The following is a 22,244-nucleotide window of genomic DNA, read 5'->3' on the forward strand; positions in this document are numbered from 1 at the left end:
GGAGAGACTCATGCCAATGATGCCAGGTCTAACACGGACGATATTCCAAAACTCAAACGTTTATACCTGAAGAGACCTAGGTGCGTGGAAAACGTTGTGATGTATCGTGTCTGAGGATCTAGTTCTAGCTGGTGGTATCCCTTGCATAAATCTAGTTTCGAAAAACGTCTTGTGCCTGTTAGGCAGCTGATCATATCATCGAGATGTGGTCCGGGATGTCTCTCACGTTCAATTGCCTTGTTTGGTATCCTCATGTCGACACATTCTTATCTTTGACGTGTCCTTCTTTGGCACGGCCACGATCGGTGACACCCATGGTGTTGGTCCTTCTGCTGGTTCAATGATGTCTTGCCTGAGAAGTGCTTCAAGTTCTTCCTCTACTTGTGGCTGCTGGTGTATCAGTACTCTCCGATGGTGTTGTGCTATTGGCCTGACTGTTTCGTCAATGTGCAGCGTTATTTGCCGCCCTTTCAATTATCCTAGTCCCTGCAGTAGCTTGGGGTATTCCTTCAGGATGCTTCTCTTCTCTGACACGTTGTATGTCATGGCCATGAGACCCATTACTTGAGCTGTGAGGTTGCTCAATAGGCATGGTGCTGGGATGTCGCCCTTCAGCACATGAATGTCCTCTTTGATCTTTTAGTCTTTGTACGTTAGTTCTTCTGTGAACTTCCCCATGTTTGTCACTGGTTTCCGTGATCCCCACGTGAAGACCTCAACTCGGGACGGCCTCAATGTCGGCTTTATCTTCATCTTTTCATACTCTGATACACACATGATGTTACATGTTGCACCGCTGTCCAAGACAAACTTTCTTTTGTGTGATCCTACTCCTATGGTCACAGACTCTGTCTTTTTCATTTTGCTTTTGTCTACCAAGCATATTCTTTCCTCTTTTTCATCTTCATCAGTTGATTCTGTGGTAACATCCGACATAAGATATAGTCGTTCAGTCATTTCTTCTTCCTCTTCTTCACCTGATTCTAGTGATGGGCTTCTTGTTCCTGTTTCAACATGTCTGACATGCCTGGTTGTCGACACTCGTGGTCTCCCTGTCGTTCCTGAATTGCACTCCTTGACATACACTGGCGTAGTGATTCCTCCCGTTGCATTTCCTGCACGTCTGGCCAAATGCTGGGCATGGGCCTCGATGTGGAAATTCAAGTCCACACCTGTAGCAGGTTCCTTCAGGTTGTTTCCTTGCTGCCTGTTCATTCCTGTCTTTTTTCCAGCCGCCTGCGCGATTGTTATTTGTTATGCGGTGTGCTTGCTCCACTCGTTTGTCTTTTCCTCGCTCCATTTCCTTAGCGTGTGCTGTCGCTCTTGCCTCCGCTCTTGCTAGTGACAAAATATTCCCTAGTGATGTTGGCTCTTTCAAGATCCTTGCACGGAACTCCGTGTCGCGGCAGCCCTCGATGATACGCAGCCTGATTGCTTGTTCATTATCAAATTTGTCAAACTCACAGTGTGTCACAAGCTTTCTCAGTCTTGTTGCAAAGTCATCTAGCGTTTCATCCAGTTGTTGACACGCGATTGCGATGGTGTATCGTTCAAAATCGACATTTCTCTGCGGGTCAAATTTGGCTGTTAAGCATTTTTTTAGTCTGTCATAGGTGGCGGTTTACTCATTTGGCAGGGTCACTAAAAGGTCTTCAATATCATCACCTACAAGATTTAGGAATAAGCCTGGTCGCTTTGCGTCTATCACATCAGTCGCTTCCATGTATCTCTCGAAACGTCTGATCCACTTCTTGCATCTAATTCCTACTTGTGGCTCAGACAAGTTGAATGGTAGTGGTCTTCTGTTTTGTGCACTTTGTCTTTCTGGCTTAGGGTCTGCCATCTCTTCTTTTCTGTGCTCTTCCTAGCACTCTTTTTGTTATTTACACTCTTTTTTGTTATTTCCTGTGTTTTCTTTTTCTTTTGTCTTCTTTTCTTTATTGTCTCTCTTCTGTATTATTTTTTGCCCTTGTAGTTGTGTTTGCCTGTGCTTGTTTTTCTTTCTGGTGCTCAAATCGGCACTTTTTTGCCTTTCCTCGTGTTTTCCTGACTCTAAAATGTCCGCCGCGCTGTTCTGTCTTTCTATTGGCCAGTTCGCCTGACCTTAAGATGGCCGCCGGTGGTCTTGCTAAACTTCTCAGCCAATCGGCGCTCTGCCTGGTTCCAAGATGGCCAGCCGATTTTCCATCGCGGTGATTGGCTCCGGCCGCCTGATTCTAAGATGGCCGCCGCTCTTCTCGCGATCTCTCGCGTTATCTTCTTTTGAACGCGCGCGCTTTTCACCGCTTTTCCAGTCTGCTTACCGGGTGATGCAGACGGTGCTGGTCTTCTCTCGATGGTGGTCGGGGTGGGCTCCCGCGCCGTTTCCTCCTTTATCCACGAGACAGGGTGGGCTCCTGGTCTCGATGATGTCGTCGTCGTTCCTCGCGACGTGCAGCAGCTCCTCTTCTCTTCGGTCCTGGGCACACGATTAGCACGCCTCGTCGCCAGTTGGCGTGTTCTTTATCCCAAGATTACGCCGGACACGAGAACTCTTTAAGGTAGGCTTTATTCGATATTTGCTACAGCTGCATTCTCCCTTGACCTCTTGCCCCTCGGTCCTCCTTCAAATCTCTGTCCCTTCCTAGCCCCTCCCCTACACCGGAAGCGGTGTCCAGTGTCCCTTGGCCTCTGCCATCTGCTCAGAGTCCTAGTGCCCTTGTCCAGGGCATGACAGCGTGCCTATAAAATGACGTGCGCTTCTGTTTTCTCTTTGTTAGGTTTCACCTCAACAGTGTGCATGCACTGTCAGCAAAATCTATTGTTAACAAAAAAAAGATTCAAACAGGCTTGGAGCCAGTCCATTACTTACCATTAGTTGGCTTCCATGTCTCTCTTGTAATTTTACTTCTGAATGATCAGAGCCTCCTACTCCTTCCTGCTTCCTCCAGGTGCTTCCATTATGTGTCCCTGCCATAGAGCATGGACTGAGTTCAGCTTCCTGTCTGCGGCCAGTGCCCTTCCACTGGTCACAGGTTCCTGGTAATATTTTTTATTTTACTTTTTTACCTGCATGTGTCTTCGGACCTTTCCTCCTCCCACTTAGGTGTTCTTGCCCTCCACACCACTCCCTGCCTCCATTGTGTTGCTGAGCCATCCCTCCTCCCCCAGACCTCCTTTGTTTTTCTTGTTTCTTGCCTACTGTCCTCCCACTGTCCGTTGTTGGTGCTCCCTCCCTCCTTGCACGAATCTCCTTCATTCTGCTTTCCCAATATCCTCAACCTTCTGCTATCGCTTATTGCTGCTTCCTTCCCCTCACCTTCTTTGTATTGTTTTTTTCTCACTTCCTGTTGGTGTTGCTTGCATCCTCCTCCTAGCACATCCCTCATGTTGCTTGCCCCCTACCACTGTCGGCTGTTGCTCCTTACTTCGTCCCCTGCACCTCCGTTTTATGGTTTGCCCCCTCAAGTTTTTTAGGTCGAGACTGAGTCAGCATGCATGCGCTGATCTGGCGAGCTGCTGTAGTGGAGTATGGAAGAGAAGGCCTGCCCACTCTCCCCCATATCTCTCATTGGCTTGTGTCTTTGTTATTCGTAAATGCTGGCTTATAGGCTGCTTAGTCCCTCCATAGTAGGGGCCTTGTCTTCATTTGTACCCTCCCATGGCTACTGGCCCCTTTACTTCGTTTTTTACACGGGATCTGTTATTTAGTCTGTAAGCACTATTTACTTTATTGAGTTTCTCCTACTTCATGCATGACGACTTTCGCCTTGAGCCATTGAATTAAAACTAATCTTTGCAGCGCAGTCTGTCTTTTTTCCCTAATCCTTCTCTGCAGAAGCTCACATGCTCTCAATTACGGCCACACCGGGCCCCTGTATTTGGCTCTCGGCTTCCGCTGCCAACTCTCTTTTCTTGTAAGTTCGCCTTATTAATGCCATCCTCGCGAATTCCTGCCTAACATTGCGACCTGGAGATGTTATCGCGGCCGGCTGTCGGATAAGATTACCCCGAAAGCATTGTGGGGATTAAATTCTGTAAAAGAGGCGACAGAGGGCACGGCAGCTAGGACAGTGCAGGGAATGTCTGCAAATTCAGATCAGCAACAGCCTTGCTGTTTACCTTGGAGTCCGGTTCATGCCTAGCAGTGATACAGTGTGTTGGAAATGTTTTCAACTATGATGGTCTTTTGTAGAACACAAATGGCACACAGTTGATGGACAGAATGCAGAACAATGTCATACATTCACACCAGTACACAGAGCTGGGCCTAAATCCATCGTTTTCTTCTCCCTATGCCATTCCTGTTTGAACCCAGCCATATGCAAATCAGTCTTGACACTGTGTCTCATGGAAACTGTCCAGCCCGAACTGCCAAGCCAGGTCCTCCCTGAACTGGAAACAAGCATCCTAGGACCGGTTGCGGGGGTTTCAATCCTTATCTTTCTGTCCATCAATTTTTCTTTTTGAATTGGTCTTTTGGAGAATGCCGCAGGCAGAACAGCTCACGCCTAGGCAGTGAAGGATTAGGGGGCGGGGGAGGATGGTGCTGGTCATTCCTTGCCTGTGCAGACTTGGTGCAAGGCTGTGTTTTGGTTTGGTTATTTCACTTGGGTGATAGACAGATATCTCAAGAGGAAGAAACTGTTGTGGTGCGCTGGCGGGTAGAGATGGGAAACCGGCTTGACGCATTAGTTGATTTGCATTACAACCGACGCAACAGGGACTGGTGCATCCTGAGCTCCACTGCTGGGACCTTGGCTTGGGGTACCCTGAGCCACTCCGCTTGAGACCCCTAATGACCCACCGTCTGGCTCCTCGTGGGAGCTCGAGGAGCTGAACCAGTAATCTCACTGCCGCCTCAGACACCGGGGCATAGTGAAGTCCACTGGTGGAGGCCAGGCTGTGGTATTTTTGAACTGGTCGGCCTCCGTGTTGCAATGGACCTCTTCTTTGAGGCGGTGCAGTACAGTGTTTGATTTGAGGCGGTGCCTTCCGGTGCTCAGCACCAGCACTTAAATGGTTTCCGGTGCACGGCACCGGCCCCGAATTGTCAACACCATTCTTAGAACAGTCTGCCACATGGTGGCGCTGCTCATCTAATTTAGAGATGAACAAAACAACGATTGTTTAGGAATAAAATATACATTAAAATTGCTCGTATCTGCCTCCCCAGTCATTCCTTTAGCTTTGGGGACCTGGAATCATCTGAACTGTCACATTTACATGAGAGAGAGATGGTTAGTAGTTGTTTTGGCAGCGGTGACAAGAACGATGGGTGGTGCAAGCTGCAGTGGCCTCCTGGTCAGAGCTCTAGCTCTTAACCCGTTTACCGTGATGGATATTCCTCCGCGGTGCAGGCGTTCCACGGAGTGGACGGGCTGAGTCGGCCAATGGTCGTGCGCAGCACCCGGAAGGTAGTGCTCGCGTCGGCCATATTTGACAAATTGAGCACTGGTGCGGTATCTTCAAGAGAACAGTGCTGGAGGTAAGGCTGTGGCTAGGCGGGGGCCGTGTTCCCAGCAGCATGAGGCTCCTCCCGGGGATGTCCTTTTGGGAGTAGTGCGGTGGGATCTCACCTGCCCGAAGTATGTCCACCAGTCAAGGCAGACTAGCCCTGTGCCAGGTACTTTATGATGAATATAACCACGCATCTCCCTCAAATGGTGGTGCTGCGTAGTTTTCCACAGCTCTGAATTTGTGTACAGCTTATCCTCGGGTATAATGAGGTATTTATGAAACTATCCGTCTTTATGTGGTAAGGGCGGTCATGTTCCTGAGGTACAGTTGGGTCACTGTAGGAGTCCTAGCACAGCCATAGGGTTGTTATGTTCACAAATAATTGATAAATAACGTTATAAAGGTGGAAAATTGACTTGCATTTAATTGAGAACGACCATTTGTAGAGCACACACCGCAAAAACGGAATGCTTAAATGACAGGATTTAAGGGTACTCGACATAAACTATATATATGAACTCTGGAAGGTTGAATGGCTGAGTAAGTCCATTTGGGACTCATCACGACACGCATGCATGTATGGTGTACTGCAGGCGTTTATATGACCAGACACCCAATTCAGAAGGAAGGGAGAATCACGATTATTAAAACCAATTATTTTAGCTTTCTCTCAACCCAAATCGCTCCCACTTCAATGCAAGTGATTGGAGAAAAAGCATTCACCCGATTTATTTTATAACTCTGCCTCTTTCCTTCTTCCAAATATTGGCTTGCATTCAGGCGCATTAACCAACTGAACTGTGTTAACGGGCTTCCCCTTTCACACTGTTAAAAAGTATTCTTCATCACTTAGTTTCTCAATGTCCAGCAATATTTACAGCTGCGGCCATTTTAATATACTTTGGACAGTTTCCTGAGAAAGGGTTAATCGAGTGCTAATCAACTACTGTGTGCTTATCTAGTACACTGCACTCATTCTGCCTAAAGACTACCCACAAATTGGCAGGGGAAGCCATTGGAATTTTTTCAGAGATGCCCACTTGGCGCTATTTAGTCACAATTGCATTTAGGGAAGTTATTGCGCTATTTGATAGTTGGTCTACAAGTCCATGTTTTGTGTAGCAGCATACTTTTATTTCCAGATGAGTTTGCATGTTATAAAGACTGCGTGTGACTCTTCTGGTGGAGAGCGGACATAAATTGTGAGGTACTCGTATTAAGTGACTGCACCTTAAGAGTACATAGTTGAGCATGTGACCTATGGACAACGTGCATTTTACATTCCTGCTGCCTAGCATGAAGCGAAGCATGACGTGTGTGTATGTGTGTTTCATCTCCTATAACACAAAGTGTCATTTTGAGCCCTTACTGATATATGAATTGTCACACACCAGATTGATTTATCACCCGTTGTTTAAATAAGCAGGGACATTAGTCAAATGCCCAGGTTTTGCCTGGAGTTGCGCCGTGTGCACTCCCAATCCCGTAAGCCTGCGTCCACACAGGGCTGGATGGCCTGTAGTCCCTAGCGGGTAGTTTCTGCGCACCACTGTACAATGCTGGTAAGTTGCCTTTCGACTATGTTTTTAAATCGCAGCACAGGTTTCTGTTGAGGATTCGTTTTAACAAGGTTTGTGTGTGTGGGGTTGTGTGTGTGTGTGGGGGGGGTTGTGTGGGGGGTTGTGTAGTTGTGGGTTTGTGTGTGTGGGGGAGTTGTGTGTGGGGGAGTTGTGTGTGGGGGTTGTGTGTGTGTGGGTTTGCGTGTGGGGGAGTTGTGTGTGTGTGGGGGTTGTGTGTGTGGGGGTGTGTGTGTGGGGGGGTTGTGTGTGTGGGGGTGTGTGTGTGGGGGGTTCTGTGTGTATGTGTGTGGGGGGTTGTGGTTGTGTGTGGTGTGTGGTTGTGTGTGTGGCATTGTATGTGTGCGCTATTTAAATTCTGCATTTACTACTTAACACGGCATGTTAAACGGGAAACAAACTCTGCAAACAGTGCTCCTAAAACCTCAGTCTGGTCATTAAGTGAAAGTGTGGGCCAGGAAAACCAGTTTGATGCACAATATGTCCCAGTATTGTGCTGAAAGCACGTTCAAAAGAATTTACCAGATGCCGAGTTCATACTCGGACATGTGGGAACAATGGAGGGCACCAGAAGGACCAGCTGAGTTTCAGAATAGTTTGACTGTTTTAGTGCCTGCGATGGGGTAAAGTTTTCAATAAATGTAAGAATGCTTCCCAAAGCATAGCCAACTAATTAGGTTTAAAATGGAGGACAGGACAGCGCAGGACATGGCTGAAGCAGGGGGCTGGGTGAAACAACAGAGCAGGGAGATGGACGTGTGTACACAACACGCTCTCGGCATTGCCTGATGGGGGGCAGGGGAGCGGATTCCTTTGAAGTGTGAGTGCGGAGAGAGGCTCACAGGCTGCCAAATGGTGTTCAATGTGCATGCGCCTGCACACATGCACTGTAGGCAATCCGCCTGCTTGGGAGCATTTTTGAATGCCCCTTACTTAAGTCTCGCTGAAAACGCATGCGCGTTATCTCAGCAAGACCTAAAAAACCATGGGTGGCACATCCTTCTCTGTTCAAGCAGCCAAACTATGGAACTCTTTACCCCCCAACATAAGGTCCACCGACAACCACCTTATCTTCTGAAAACTACTCAAGATTTGGCTCTTCCCCACATAAGCACCATACGCAAACAGAAATGTACAGCATATCCCTCTGTATACAAGCATTTTTTTCACTATAGATATGTACCTATCTTTGTGTATTACTTTGTATAAACATGTGAAATAATTATGTTGTTGAGAGAAAAATTTTTTTTTTATAAATAAATAAAAATCATCTTTGGTCTACATGTACATACTTCCATTGTGCATCTTTGTACCTTCCATGTACTTGGATCTGTGTGTCTGTTACTTTTCTCCTGGAAAAGCATATCCAAGGCACTACCCTATTTCTCATCCTGTGCCTCTATCAATATCTTTAATCTACATATACTTACCTCCTTTATGTATCTATATACTTTCAATGTAATTATGGATCTATATATTTATCACTTTCTTCTAATTTAGTATTTCCAATGCACTACCCTATTTCTCAGCCTATACTTCGCTCAATATATCTTCTAGCCCAACCTTCTGACTCATCTCAAACTTCTTCTACTACTCCTTCCAATGCACAACTCTATCGCTCATCCTGTACATCTATCAATATAGCCTCTACATCCACTCTCTCATTTATCCCAAACCCCATACCACTACTATGATTGCCAAAATAACCCTGTCTAGACTCTCTCCTACTCTACCCCTCCTTGCATCATCTGACACCTCTTTTACTTTACCGATTCCCCTAAAACAAACCTTTCTAAACTCTTCCCTCTGAGTCCTTCCCTCCAAAACTCCTTTTTACTCATCCAAAAGCCTTCTCCTACTGCGAAGACCTAAAAAAAAAAAAAATCCTTCACTCTTTTATCCCTCCACTATCCTTTTCAATCGAAATTAACAGACTAACATGTTCACTTCTCAAACTCCATATTAAACTATACTACCCAAATAACTAAATAACATATCCACTACTCAAATTACTTCATATTTCTTTACTATACTAATTTTTAACAGTAATCCTTTATGGGTTCCGGAGTGGCGTGCTACTCACCAGAAAAGCGTTTCAACACCCATCAGGGGTAATCAGTGCTATATGAATGCAAATCTTTCTTCCCCTTTTATCCCTCTGCTATACTTCTCACTCCAAGTAACTGACTAATATCCACCACTGAAATTACTTCATATTTCACCATATTAATTCACCACTAATACTTTGTAGGCTTCCTGAATAGCGTGCGTCAACAAGCGCTTTATAAATACAAATCTTTGTCCTCCTCTATCCTTCTGCTATCATTCCAAATCCAATTAACTGACTAACCTATCCACCACTTAAAATGTACTTACAGGTTTCATTATACTAATTCAACACTAATCCTCCATGGGTCCAGGAGTAGCGTGCTACTCGCCGAAAAAGCGCTTTGACGCCTTGTCAGGGGTAGTAAGTGCTATATCAACACAATACAATAAATACATTTAGAATTTTAGCCAAACTGTTCTAAACTGTCTTCTCTGTGAATGTCCACTTCTAAATGTATTTAAAAAAAGGTAATTCATTTGTCATCATGTACCTTGATTACTTTAAAATTCAAAAAGTGTAATAAAATGTGGTTGGTCAAACGCGACAGGGAACGTTTTCATTTAGATAGCAACGCTGTATGCGTACTATGCTTACCGGTGGATATCATTTTCAACGTGCTGGTAAATGTTTTCTGCTATGATGGTTGCTGTGCCTCACCACTCTAAAGCTCCTCGATATGACAACTTATCACACCACTGCTGCCCCCTTATCCCTTTGCAGCCCCTCTTAACGCAGCCCTGGTACTGGGCCTACAGCCCCCGAACGTGCATGAGGCGGCTCTTATGCACGCCAGTTAACCTCGCCTTTGCAGCCAGCGGCGACACTTCCACCACCTCTCTCTGGAATTGAAGGTAGGCCAGGCAGGGTTTTCACCACCAGAGTGTTTCTTCAGTGCCACAGACACACATTAGTGCACTGAAATTCTGCCGGCAGCCCTTGGAATCAAAACTATTTACAAGTTTATTACAAATTAAAATGATCTAACAAATCAGTGCATCAGTATTATGCATCAACTGACTAATTAATGATTTACGTTCCAGAAAAATACATGTTAATAGCATTGCTTTCCTTAAAATGGCCCGCAGTCGTTCTTTGTCGTGCACCCACGCCCCCTACGGAGCTGTCAGGATGGACTGATGACGCAATCGCGCGCGCCTTGCTTTGCTCTTTAGAATGAACGTTATCTGGGGGACTTATCAATCCACAAACATCGGTCACTTACCCAGCGCTGCGACAGGCACGCGATGTATGCACGGTCGTTCGTTGCTTGCTTTCAGTCAGCGCACCTGTGTCCGGATCCTGGCACCGCCCACCTCCCGCTCCCGGAACCGAATGTGATTTTTCCTTAACACTTCGTACACCCGCCTTATTCGGACGAGAGCGCGTCTGAACACAGCCACACCTTTGCTGTTACTAATATGTACACCGCTAAGTAGGTCAGAGCCGAGCTGTAAGTGAGCCGGGCCTCACACCCAGTAGCTTTTCAGGACGGACATTGCAACGCTCCCTATATTCATGTCCCTAACTTTATAGGGCAGCATACTGACGATTTCTGAACAATTAATCTACAAAAATGCAGGTAATCCATGCTCGGTGGCTTAATACATCGACTGTAGGGGCCTGTGTTCGACTTCATGGCCACAGGTTCAAATCGCGGTGGGTCCACTTGTCATTTCATCCTTCTGAGGTCGATAAAATGAATACCCTTGAGTAACATTAAACGTATGTTATTAAGCGTCAAGAGATACCCTTGGGTGAACGTACGCTTTGTCAGTGATTTAGATCCCATTTATAGTTCACGTTTACTCCCTTAGAGTGTTAACTAGTCCCAGGAAGATGTGTTTATGTATTTTATTCGTGCTCATATTACTTCTGTAATGTTACTCAGCTGAGTTGTCGCTGAGTGTTTATAATGGCCAGGATTAAATGCTCGTCAGCAGGGACAGACTGGCTACCGGGCTTTCCTTAATATGCAATGCAAAACAAATGTTTAAAAAAGTACGCCTTAAAGCTATTTCTTTTGCATTGTTCATTTAGAAGCACTAAGAGCTCCCCAACTACAAAATCAGCCCCTCAGCAGTAAACCTGGACCCCACCCTACCACCCCAGCAAAAAACGCCCAGGAGCCAGTCCGGCCCTGCCTGTCAGTGGGTCAAAGAGGAGTTCAGAATATGGTCATACAAGCCTCAAGCTTGAGAGCTCAGTCGTATCTGCAGGGCCGGACTGGCCATAGCAGGCACCAGGCTTTTCCCCAGTAGGCCGCCTACGGTGGGAGCAGGTTTTGAGCCCCTGGGTGGGCATTTTTGTTACCGGGGGGTCAGCAATATCCTCCCCCTGTATAAAAATCGTCCGAAACCGGCCCTTGCAAACTGCTCAGCTGCACTCCCCCTCATTCTGGGGGGGGGGGGAGGAAGGGAGGGGGTAGCAGAGCAGTTAGGCAGGGCCGGTTTCTGTTTCCAGTCCGGCCCTGCGCATCTGACTTACCTGCAGTTGAAACCGGAGCCTCTAGTTTGAGAGAGCGGTGAAGAAGAACGTTGAATGCAAACTAGGAGTAAACACGGCAATCTAAGCATGCACAATGGTAAACATAGGGAAAGGTAGAAATACCATCACCCACTATATAACCTTCCTCCTTATAAAATAAACAAAAATACAATGAAGCTAAACTGGGACATATAAATATCCTTAAACTTATTAGGTGCCATAATAGGGCACTAAGACGACACTCTGAGAGTGGGTGTAGTCTGTACTAGTAGTGAATTGTCAGTGTCTTGCCCTGTGACAACAGAGATATGAGGGTTTGAAAGGAATGAAGAGCTATGCAGGGAACTCCCACAATCTTTGCAAGAGAAGGAATTCAAAATAAAACTGACACTATCAGAAACAGTGTCCTGAGACGCATTAACCTCAAGTCACCTAAATGCATGGGGTAGTCGAAGTGACATCACATGGCATTTAACCTTTACTTCCACTCACACACGCATACATGCTTACACATAAACACACTATCTCTCACTTAAACGTGCTCTCATCCTCAAGCACACACACAACATATATTTAAAAGTATTATCTACTTACCTTAGCTGTCAGGAAGGGTCATATTATAGCTAATCATAATCCATTCTTATTTTACAGTAATAGTGAATAGGCAAAACAGAACTTATGCTCCTAGGCCACCACTCCAGCATGGACCTTAATCTGATATGGCCCAAGTGTCCAGGCTCTCCCCCCAACACCTAAAACCAGGATAAAGAGTCTGGGTGGCTGGTTCGACAACTCTTTTAAGTTCGACCACTAAGCTATGAGGGTGACAGGGGGTTGCTTTGGCATGCTCAGACTTCTTCGGAAAGTCCTCCCGCTCCTTCCAATAGCTGCAAAAAGAGTCCTGATCCTGGCCTTGGCCCTATCACGATTGGACTATGGCAAAGCAGCAGAAGGAAGCTCCAAGTTGCTCAGAACTGTGCCACCAGAATGTTACTGGAGATCCCAAAAATTAAATCAGCCAAGCCAGCCTTTAAAATTCTACACTGGCTTCCAATCCCCGAAAGAGTAAAATTTAAGGCCCTTTGCATTGCTCATAAGACTATGTGGGAAATGGGCCTGGCTATTAACAAATGCCTCATTACCTCCTACTGCCCTAAGAAGGACCTGCGGTTGGCTACTCTCCAATCTGGCAGTCCTTCCTAAAATCAGGAGGACAATAAGTGGAGGAAGATCATTTTCCTATAATGTGGTGAACTCTGGAACACATTACCACCACTCCTCCGCTCTGAACCTCATCTCCTTCCGTTTTGTAAACTTTTAAAAACCTTGCTATTCCAGCAATCCGTCCTATAACTTCATCTGTTTTCTGTTCAGTCACCAGTGCTGGGATGCCTAAGGGTAGATATGCGCTCTATAAATGTTTAATAATAATAATTATAATAATGATAATAAATGATTATTCACTATAACTGTAATAAAAAAATTGACAGAAAACAAGGAAAGTGGAGCCACAATCAACGTCCATTGCATTCCTGGTACTGATTTTGGCTACCTCAGGCCAGGGGACGCAACGGTAGTGCCAGGGTTTACATGGTGCAAGCCAGCTGTGACCCGTGACTACCCCTAAGTCACGTCCATGCTGAGACGTACTGTCAGAATGTAATGTTCTAGTTACGTCTCTGAGGCCAGGGGATGCAACAGCAGTGCCAGGGTTTGCATGGTGCAAGCCAGCCGTGACCCCTGGCTACCCCTAAATCCCGTCCATGCTGAGACATACTATTAGAATGCAATGTTCTAGTTACGTCTCATCTATATTCACAAGCATTGGATACCACATCAGTAAACCATGTGAAATCCTCTTAGGGAAATGCATTCCTAGATTCAGAAATTATGTTTGCCTGCTGTTTTATTTACTTGATCAGACGCCTTTTACTCAACCAGCCTTGTTCATCAGCAGTAAAGCATCTTTAGAGATGCCCTCAACTCTGATAGGAGTTCAAGGTTTGGATTTTCCTTTGCTTAGTTTACAATAAAAAAAAAATCTAAATCCAATTTCCTACTTTCAACTTGAGACCTTTAGTATTGAGTTTCCGGTCAAAATACAACTTGTGATTTCCATGTATCTGTTTAACTTTACGTGCAATCATGGCATTATCAATATTCTCTTCACCAAACACGCTTTGTTCCTCTTTCCATCACTGAGGACATAACCTGGTATTGGGTTCTCGTAAATGGCGAAACCAAGATGGTTCTATGGGGGATTTAAGGTAAGACCACAATTTTCATCACAAAAACTCTTCAACTTGAACACCAGCAGCACAAGCAGTCCGCACATGTATTGTGGAATCTACTGGCTCTTTCTGCTAAACCATTAGAAGTGGGTAAATAAATTGCTACCTAAAGACGTTGAATACAAAAATCCTTAATAACGTTTTTCAGATACGAAGCAGTGAAATGTGTAACATTTTCCACTACTAATTCCTTTTCTGGACCCACAAGAATTACTGACAGAAGAGAGAAGCAAAACATCTACTTCAAATGATAATTCAATTAAAACTTTTTTTTATCCATAGCCATTGCCTCGAAAGGACCTGCAAAATCTAAGGCTACTCATATCCAGACTTCAACTGGCAAAGGCAAAGCTGTCTTCCAATGCTTATAAAAAAGTAAACACACTCTGCATGAGTTAATTCAGCTTTGTACAGCTCCATCCATGTCAGATCACCAGTAAAATTGGTTATGGTTTTTACATATACTAGGTATACCTAGATAACCCTCAAGAGGAATTTGAATGAACCCATTTCTGAGTGACATTGGTGGGACAAAAAGGCTATGACCTATGACCATGTTGTGAACAATTCAAAGCTCACTTGCTACATGCACAAACGGGTCTAAGATGTACACCCAAGCTCTTATCTTTGGCCCAATCTTTTTTTTGGTAAAAAACACTTTTTTGCAAGTCTCAATCCTCACAATATGCAGTTTCCCCAACTCTGTGCATCTAAAATACCATCTCAGCTTTGAACAGCATCTAAACAAGCAACTACACATTCAACATCATCTTTTTCCTGATCCAACACAACACAGACCAAAGGCATTTTAGACAAACAGTCATCTTCATAGTTCTTACCACTGCAAATGTATTTGAAATTAACATTGTACTCTTGAAGCAGAGCTGTAGGTCTAACTAACCTGGCTGATGCCTTGTGTTGTATTATAACGTCGATTGAGTTGAGCGTTAGCAAAAGACATCGAGTTTTAGCCATTTTCTTGACGTTTGGCGGCATCCATTTTGAATCCACGGCAGCCATTTTGTCTGCCACACGCTGCCTCGTGTCGACCATGTGCGTTGTCCTATCTTTCTGCTCATGGCCTTTGAATCTGCCCGGCAACAGTCTAATAATAGCATCTCTGTGTTTTGCCGCTGACCGTTAAGGTCCACATCTGCTAATGGTTAGCCCTAGATTGGAATGTGTTAGCCGAGACCCCACGACTGTTAACTCCTCCCACTGATCGATTTTGCTTCTCGATATTACCTTGTATGGACATAAAATGTGCTTTTGTGCTTTGTACCGCCTTCTTTTGAGCCCCTGTGTGGGTATAAATAAACCATGTGTCCGGTAGTCCTTTGTGCTACTTCTCATTGTGCCGAAGGGTACTGTCTGAACTTTGGCACCACTTCATGAAGTTTAATAAATTCTATGTTTTGCAATTCCAGTTTCCGTGCCAACTTTTTCCTTTGGTCTGAGGACTTCGTGCGCAGAAGGGCGAACCCCTTGCACTAGCGGGCCAGGCTGAGGCCTGCACGACAAATTGGCGCCCGGCACGTGGGGCTCATCGGTGACTCGGATGCCCGAAGGATTGGTCGTGACGAAGGTTCGGAACTTCGCTGAGGTCGCGATCGCTGCCAGATAAGACCCGTGTCTTGGTATCCAAGGTGTTCCTTCCTTACTTTCCGATCCGACCATCCAGGTGGCGCCGGTCCTCGACTGAGATCTCTTCTGTTGGTCTGCCGTGCAGTGACCGTTTGGTCGAATTTAGAACTTGGCAGTTGGAATCTGGACAGCCTACAATTGGTAAGAGTCGCTTTGCTGCGCTTTGTTGTAGGTTTTGGCATTTGGAAGCTCTTGTATTGGTAAGGCAGTTTTAGGAACGCTTGCCCGAGCACTTTGTATTTGGATAGACTTGTCTACTTTGGTTTTGTTTGGGTCCTATGTTTCGCAATATATGGGTTGCAATTCATATAGGCAGGCGATGCACGGAGCTTTCTCCGCCTTTGATATGTATAGCGCAACGTACTAAGAAGGTACCTTAAGCGCTCTTTACCTATGGTAGTGTATATCTTGCACTATTTTTGAGCATGCCTGTTTGCCGCGCACTTCGTAAGATGTGCTGCTTGTTTGGTGGTGCCAGTTTACGACTTGAAGAATCACAGCCGGCTCCCCCCGAGGGGACTCCTAATCAAGACATGTATGTGAAGTTTGGTCTTTCTGCCATAATGTATAGCACGTTGTGGCACAAATATACCAAAAAGGATCCTGAGTTACGTTGGCCATTGTATGGGTCGTTTGATGCGCGAAATGTTGAATATGTGGAGCGCTGTTTGTTTGAGCGAAAGTCTAGACGTGATATGTTTGAGAGTTTGCGAATGTGGGAGAAAGAAGTGCGACAGCAGGAGAAGCGTGAGCAAGCGTTGATTGAGAAAGAACAGCGAAAGACTGTGTATGAGAAAGCGCTGGAGTTACGAAAGAAAGAAACGAAAGAAATACAGGAACGAGAGGAAAAAGAACGAAGGTTACAGATATCTGGCCAATATCCTGTCCGTCAGCCTCTCTATCCTGTCCTTTATAAACCACAAGATGATTTTTTGTTATTAGATCGCCCTCCACCTCCGTATATCGCTCCGTCTACTCCGTCCGGGGATGACGAGGATTCTGACGCGGAACGACTGAAAACGCGGGATTCCCGATCTTTGCTGTCTGCAGAACGATCGGCTCAAATCAGACAAGTTGCTCGTAAAGCATTGCGCAGCACGCATTCTGCTGCCGATCTTTCCGCTAATGTACAGAATTGGACTGAAAAAGAGCAAATGTATTTCACTGCCTCATTTGCCGACGAAGTAGTTGACATGTTTCGGAAATATTCCGACGTTTTAGAACCTGTCGATATTGCAAATGATCATAAACAAATACGTGATGGTCTTCTTGTTTTTTCCCAGGCACACGATTTCATTAGACGGCTGGTTAAAATACGAGACGAGGCGAGACATCTGAAGGAGCAGAAAAAGGCTGCGGACGCCGTTCCACAGACTAATCCGCCCGGAGAGACGCAACGTCCTATCTTCGTGACAGATAAGATGATACCAGTTGTCATGAAACCCATGCGGGAAGCCGCGCCCTTGTATGTTCCTCCTAAAGGAATGGGTGATAATGATGATAAAAATTCTGTCGATGCGAAGGGCTATTTAATTTATAATTGGGTTTATACTCCCTGGAATAGAGCAGATGTAATGGCACTTAAAAATGTATTACCTGATCCGCGTAAAAATCCAGCTGCCTTTTATGAAGAGGTCGAGGGTGCTTTGAATTCTTGTGTTATGACTTTATGTGATATAGATTTGTTTTTCGGTCTTATTTTACCCCCAGATATGTGGAGGACCGTTCGTAAAATTGATGATCGCGCTGTTCTTGGAGCTGATTGGAAAGAGATAGAGCGCATAGACGCGGATAGAGAGCCCGCCCAAAAACCACATAGGCTGATATTAGATCTTCCTGCAGCCATTTTAACTAAACTTAAAACGGTTATTCCCCCTAAAAAGATTGATTGGACTGCTTTAGCGTCCTGTAAACAAAAAGCAGATGAATCGGTTTCTGATTTCTTTACTCGCTTTGAGGAAGCCTTCCACGATTTTAGTGGTCAGTCTCTTACTGACGATACCGGCAGACATCTGTTTGTAGATAAATATGTTTCGAATTTATTACCCAGTATAGCGAGTCGGTTAAAAGCTAGTGAAAGTTCTTGGACTACGTCCTCTCCGGCCTCTGTGTTGACGATGGCTCAGTATTATGAGCGACAGGAGGCGGAGGCGAAGGGGACTGAGGACAAGAAGTCGAAAGAGTTAAAAACGAAAGTTATGTTGGCCCAGGTGTACGGTCCGCCTTCTAGAGGTTACGATAGGGACACTGACAGAAATTATGATAGAGGCGGCCGAACATCTTCCAATACTTCTTCTGGCCGTTCAGACATAGCTTCGAATCAATGTGTATATTGTAAACAGTACGGCCATTGGGCGCAAAACTGCCCGGTGCTTTATGCTCAGAAAGAAGCTCGGGAGCGGGGCCAAGGGGGACCTGGCTCAGGTTTCTCGGCGCCTCGTGGTAATACGAATGATCGAGCCAGATCTGATACGAATATACGTCCACGACAAAGACAGAACACATTTGATAAGCGAAATCAATGTCCAGTATCTGATTATGTCCCTTCTGATTTGTATGATTCGGCTCATGCATAGGATTGCCTAGGATGGGGTAAGGAATCAGTTGAAGTTCCAGTAGATCAGACGGGTCCCTATGTTACAGCACATGTTTTGGGCTCTACTGATCGGTTTCTGGTCGATACAGGAGCTACACGTAGCGCTTTGTCTAAACAATTGGTTCCGAGGGCTCCCCTGTCTGGCACAACTATTACTTCGATAGGTTTCGATGGAACACCTTCCCTTAGCCCATTGTCCCAGCCACTCTTATTTTCTGTTGATAAATTTGATGCTCCATGTCCGTTTTTGCTTTCCCCGAAAACTCCAGATAATATTTTTGGCCTTGATATGTTAAAACACTTTAGAGCTACAATACGATGTTTTCCTGAAGGGGTGCGTGTCATTCTAAACGATAATTACATCGAATCTGATAGAATCTGTTTGATTAAAGAAGATGCTGCATTGGCTTCACTTCCTACATCCTTATGGGCTACCTCAGACACTGATGTGGGTCAGATGGTTATCCCTCCGATCCAGATTAGTGTCAAGGAGGGAGCTGTGTTACCTCGTTTGCCACAATATCGCATTTCACAGGAGGGAGAGGAAGCACTCATACGAATTGTACATGATTTGATACAAGTTGGGGTTGTTGAGGAGGTCCCATACAATGTTTGCAACAGCCCGATTCTTCCGATTTTGAAGAGAGACTCAGATACACAAATTTACAGGTTCATTATTGATTTGAGGGAGGTGAATAAGATAGTGATACCACAATACCCTGTGGTTTCAGACATTACGACACTTCTTACTTTAGTTCCCCCGACTGCCACCACGTTTACTGTAATCGATTTGAAGAACGCTTTCTTCTCGATCCCTATTCATTCTGATAGCCGATATTTGATCGGTTTCACTTTGAATAATCAATCGTATCGATTCTGTAGAGTTCCTCAAGGTTACACTGAAAGTCCGAGTATTTACAGTCAAGCATTGAAAAGGGAACTTGATTCTTTTGTATTGACCGAGGGTGTGGCTCTCATACAATATGTCGACGACATCTTGTTGGATGCCGACACCCCAGAGCAGTGTGAAAAATGTACTTTGTCTTTGCTTTCTTTCCTTGCTTTACATCATCACAAAGTCTCTCGAAAGAAGCTGCAATACTGTAGACCAAAGGTAACCTACTTAGGTCACCTTTTGTCTAAGGAGGGACGTGCATTGACATCAGATCGAATACAAGCCATTTTAGATACACCAGTTCCTACCACACAGAAAGGAGTACGTGCATTTTTGGGTCTCACTTCCTTTTGTAGACAGTGGATTTTGGGATTCTCACACATTGTTAAGCCTTTGTTAGCACTTTTGACGAAAGATACCCCTGTACCTCTCCCATGGACAGATGAATGTGAAAACGCTTTCCGACAGTTACGACAAGCTCTTTGTTCAGCACCAGTGTTAGGCACACCAGATTATACAAAGATTTTCACACTTTACGTGCACGAGAAAGATGGATGTGCATTGTCTGTGTTGGTCCAGTTGCACGGCGATAAGCAACATCCGTGTGCATATTTTTCTGCAGTTCTTGACCCTGTTGCTAGAGCATTACCTGGATGCTTTCGTTCAGTTGCAGCAACAGCGGTATCTATTCGACAGAGTGAGGGAATAGTTTTGTCACATAAATTGTTAGTGTTAGTGCCACATGCTGTTGATGCCCTTTTGAATCAGACAAAGACGCAGCACTTGACTAGCGCTCGTCTTACAGGATACGAATTGACACTGTTAGCCCCCACATTACATTAAAGAGATGTGCAACTTTGAACCCAGCTACTTTGTTACCATATCCGGTGACTCAGCCTCAGTCACAAGAAACGCATGATTGTATTTTTCTGACTGAAGAACAGACAAAGGGTCGTATTGATTTGCAGGATACGCCCCTTCCAGATGTAGATGGTGAACTGTGGGTTGATGGGTCTTGTTTGAAATTACCGGATGGTACGACCTCAGCCGCATATGCAATCACCACACTTGAGACAGTAGTGGAGACAGCTCGCATACCACAGAAATCGGCTCAAGCAGCTGAGTTGATAGCGCTGACGAGAGCATGTGAGCTCAGCGCTGGTTTGTGTGTGAACATTTACACAGATAGCCGCTATGCTTTTGGAGTAGCACACGATTTTGGCCTACTCTGGAAGGAAAGAGGCTTTCTTACGTCTCATGGAATGCAGATAATGCATGGAGATTTAGTGCACAATCTCCTGACTGCATTGACATTGCCGAAGAAAATTGCTATAGTGAAGTGTAGTGCACACAAGAAAGTTACAGACAAGATTGGTCAAGGAAATGCTTTCGTAGATCGTATAGCCCGTGAGACTGCCATGCAGAGAAATACCACTTCTATGTATGTGGTGAAGTCACAAGCTGAAAGATGGTACGATGCTAGGCAGGAAGTGCGAGAGATACAGAAGACAGCTTCTGACAAAAAACGTGAACAATGGTCTAAAGAAGGAGAGTTAGATGATGAGGGTTGCTGGAGAAACAAGCAAATGGATCGATGGAAGCTGCCTATAGCATTCGTGCAACCCATGGTTCAGATGGCACATGGCGTAGCACATGTCGGAGTTCTTGCAATGACGAAAATGCTTACGCAAGTTTGGAAGCATCCTGAGATTGCCAACACAGCTAAGAGAGTAGTACAATCTTGCTTGATTTGCTTGCAATATAATCCTGGAAAGGGGACGCGAGTTCCATCTGGAGGGTTTGTTACACCAACTGCACCTTTTGAAGTCTTGCAAATGGACTACATTCATCTTGAGCGGTGTAATAATTTGAAGTATGTCCTAGTGGTGGTTTGTGCTTTCAGTAAATGGATTGAGGCATACCCCACGAAAGATAATACGACTATTACTACTGCTAAGGTGCTACTGAAGGAGTTCTTCCCGAGGTTTGGTGTTTGCAGACTTTTATGGAATGATAACGGACCTCATTTTGTTGGGGAAGTTATCAAGTATGTCCTGAAGGGATTAGGCATCAAGCAGAAATTTCATGCTGTGTTCCATCCACAATCTGCAGGATTGGTGGAGAGGTACAATGGCACTCTCAAGCTCAAGATTGCGAAAATCCAAGCCTCCACGAAGTTGACATGGCCAGATGCGTTGCCGTTGGCATTGTTGTCCATTAGATCAGTACCACATTCTCGAACGGGTCTTACCCCATACGAGGTGGTGTTTGGACGGCCGATGAACATCTGGGGAGTTCCGAAGCCAAGATCTGTGTATGATGTACCTTGTGTTTTAATGAAAGACTATTTGGCACAATTAACTGACAGCTTGGTTTCTATTCACCAACAGGTTCGAGAAGCGCTCCCGGATAAATCCCAAGGTGAGGGCCATGGACTCCGTCCCGGCGATTTCATAATGGTGAAATCATTCGAGAGGTCGAACAGCTTGGAGCCAAGGTGGCATGGACCAGAGCAAGTTCTTCTTGCCACGAAGACGGCAGTCCGAGTGACCAACAAACGCAATTGGGTCCATAGCACCCACTACCGCAAGGTATTGTCGACCTTGGTGGAACCTGCTGTTTTGACTGATCACCGAGATATCCTAGCTACGGAGAAAGGCCCTGCTGTATCACCTGGCAGATCTGCGGAGTTCTTCCCAGACCAGACGACTTCTGGAGCAGCACGCTATGATTTGAGATCAAAAAGAAAGATTTGAAGGTTTTTGTTGCGAGACTGGTTGAGCAACCGCTCTGGGTAGTGGAAACGGAGAGCCGATATGACAAGGGAGGGGGATCAGCCCTGCGTAGTGTAGTGACACCTGTCTTGGTATGTGGCGAAGAAACCAGCGTCTGCCCAGAGTAAAGAGCTCATTGACTATTTTTATTTTTCTGTTTTTTAGTTTGAAGAAGACTTTTGAGACTATGAATACTACTAAGAAAAGAATTTTGGGAGTATTGAGGGTTTTTGTTGTTTTAATAGTTATTGCAGTAATTACCTGGTTGATCGAGATAGCGAGCCCTGCTCGAAAATTTCTTATGGTTCCTACTACTCCGATTCCGGAAGAGCATCAGCATTTCACTCTTCCCTATCATGAGCATAAGCATCGAGAATCTTATTTGAATAATACTTTTGTCCAAATGCTGCACCATACTCACGATGCCACAAATA

The 22,244-nt window shown here is 45.3% G+C and overlaps 1 protein-coding gene across 1 annotated transcript in view; it reads right to left on the reverse strand.

Annotated features, from left to right (window-relative positions):
- LOC144829521 (C1GALT1-specific chaperone 1-like) overlaps positions 1 to 10,470 on the reverse strand; it is a 134,483-nt gene extending 124,013 nt beyond the window's left edge. The window contains exon 1 of the mRNA XM_078688738.1: positions 10,349 to 10,470. The gene's annotated coding sequence lies outside the window, so the exon portion shown is untranslated. The remainder of the gene's footprint in view (positions 1 to 10,348) is intronic.
- Between the last annotated feature and the right edge of the window lie 11,774 nt (positions 10,471 to 22,244).

The sequence above is a fragment of the Lissotriton helveticus genome, chromosome 4_1 (genome assembly GCF_964261635.1).
Source record: "Lissotriton helveticus chromosome 4_1, aLisHel1.1, whole genome shotgun sequence".
NCBI lineage: Eukaryota > Metazoa > Chordata > Amphibia > Caudata > Salamandridae > Lissotriton > Lissotriton helveticus.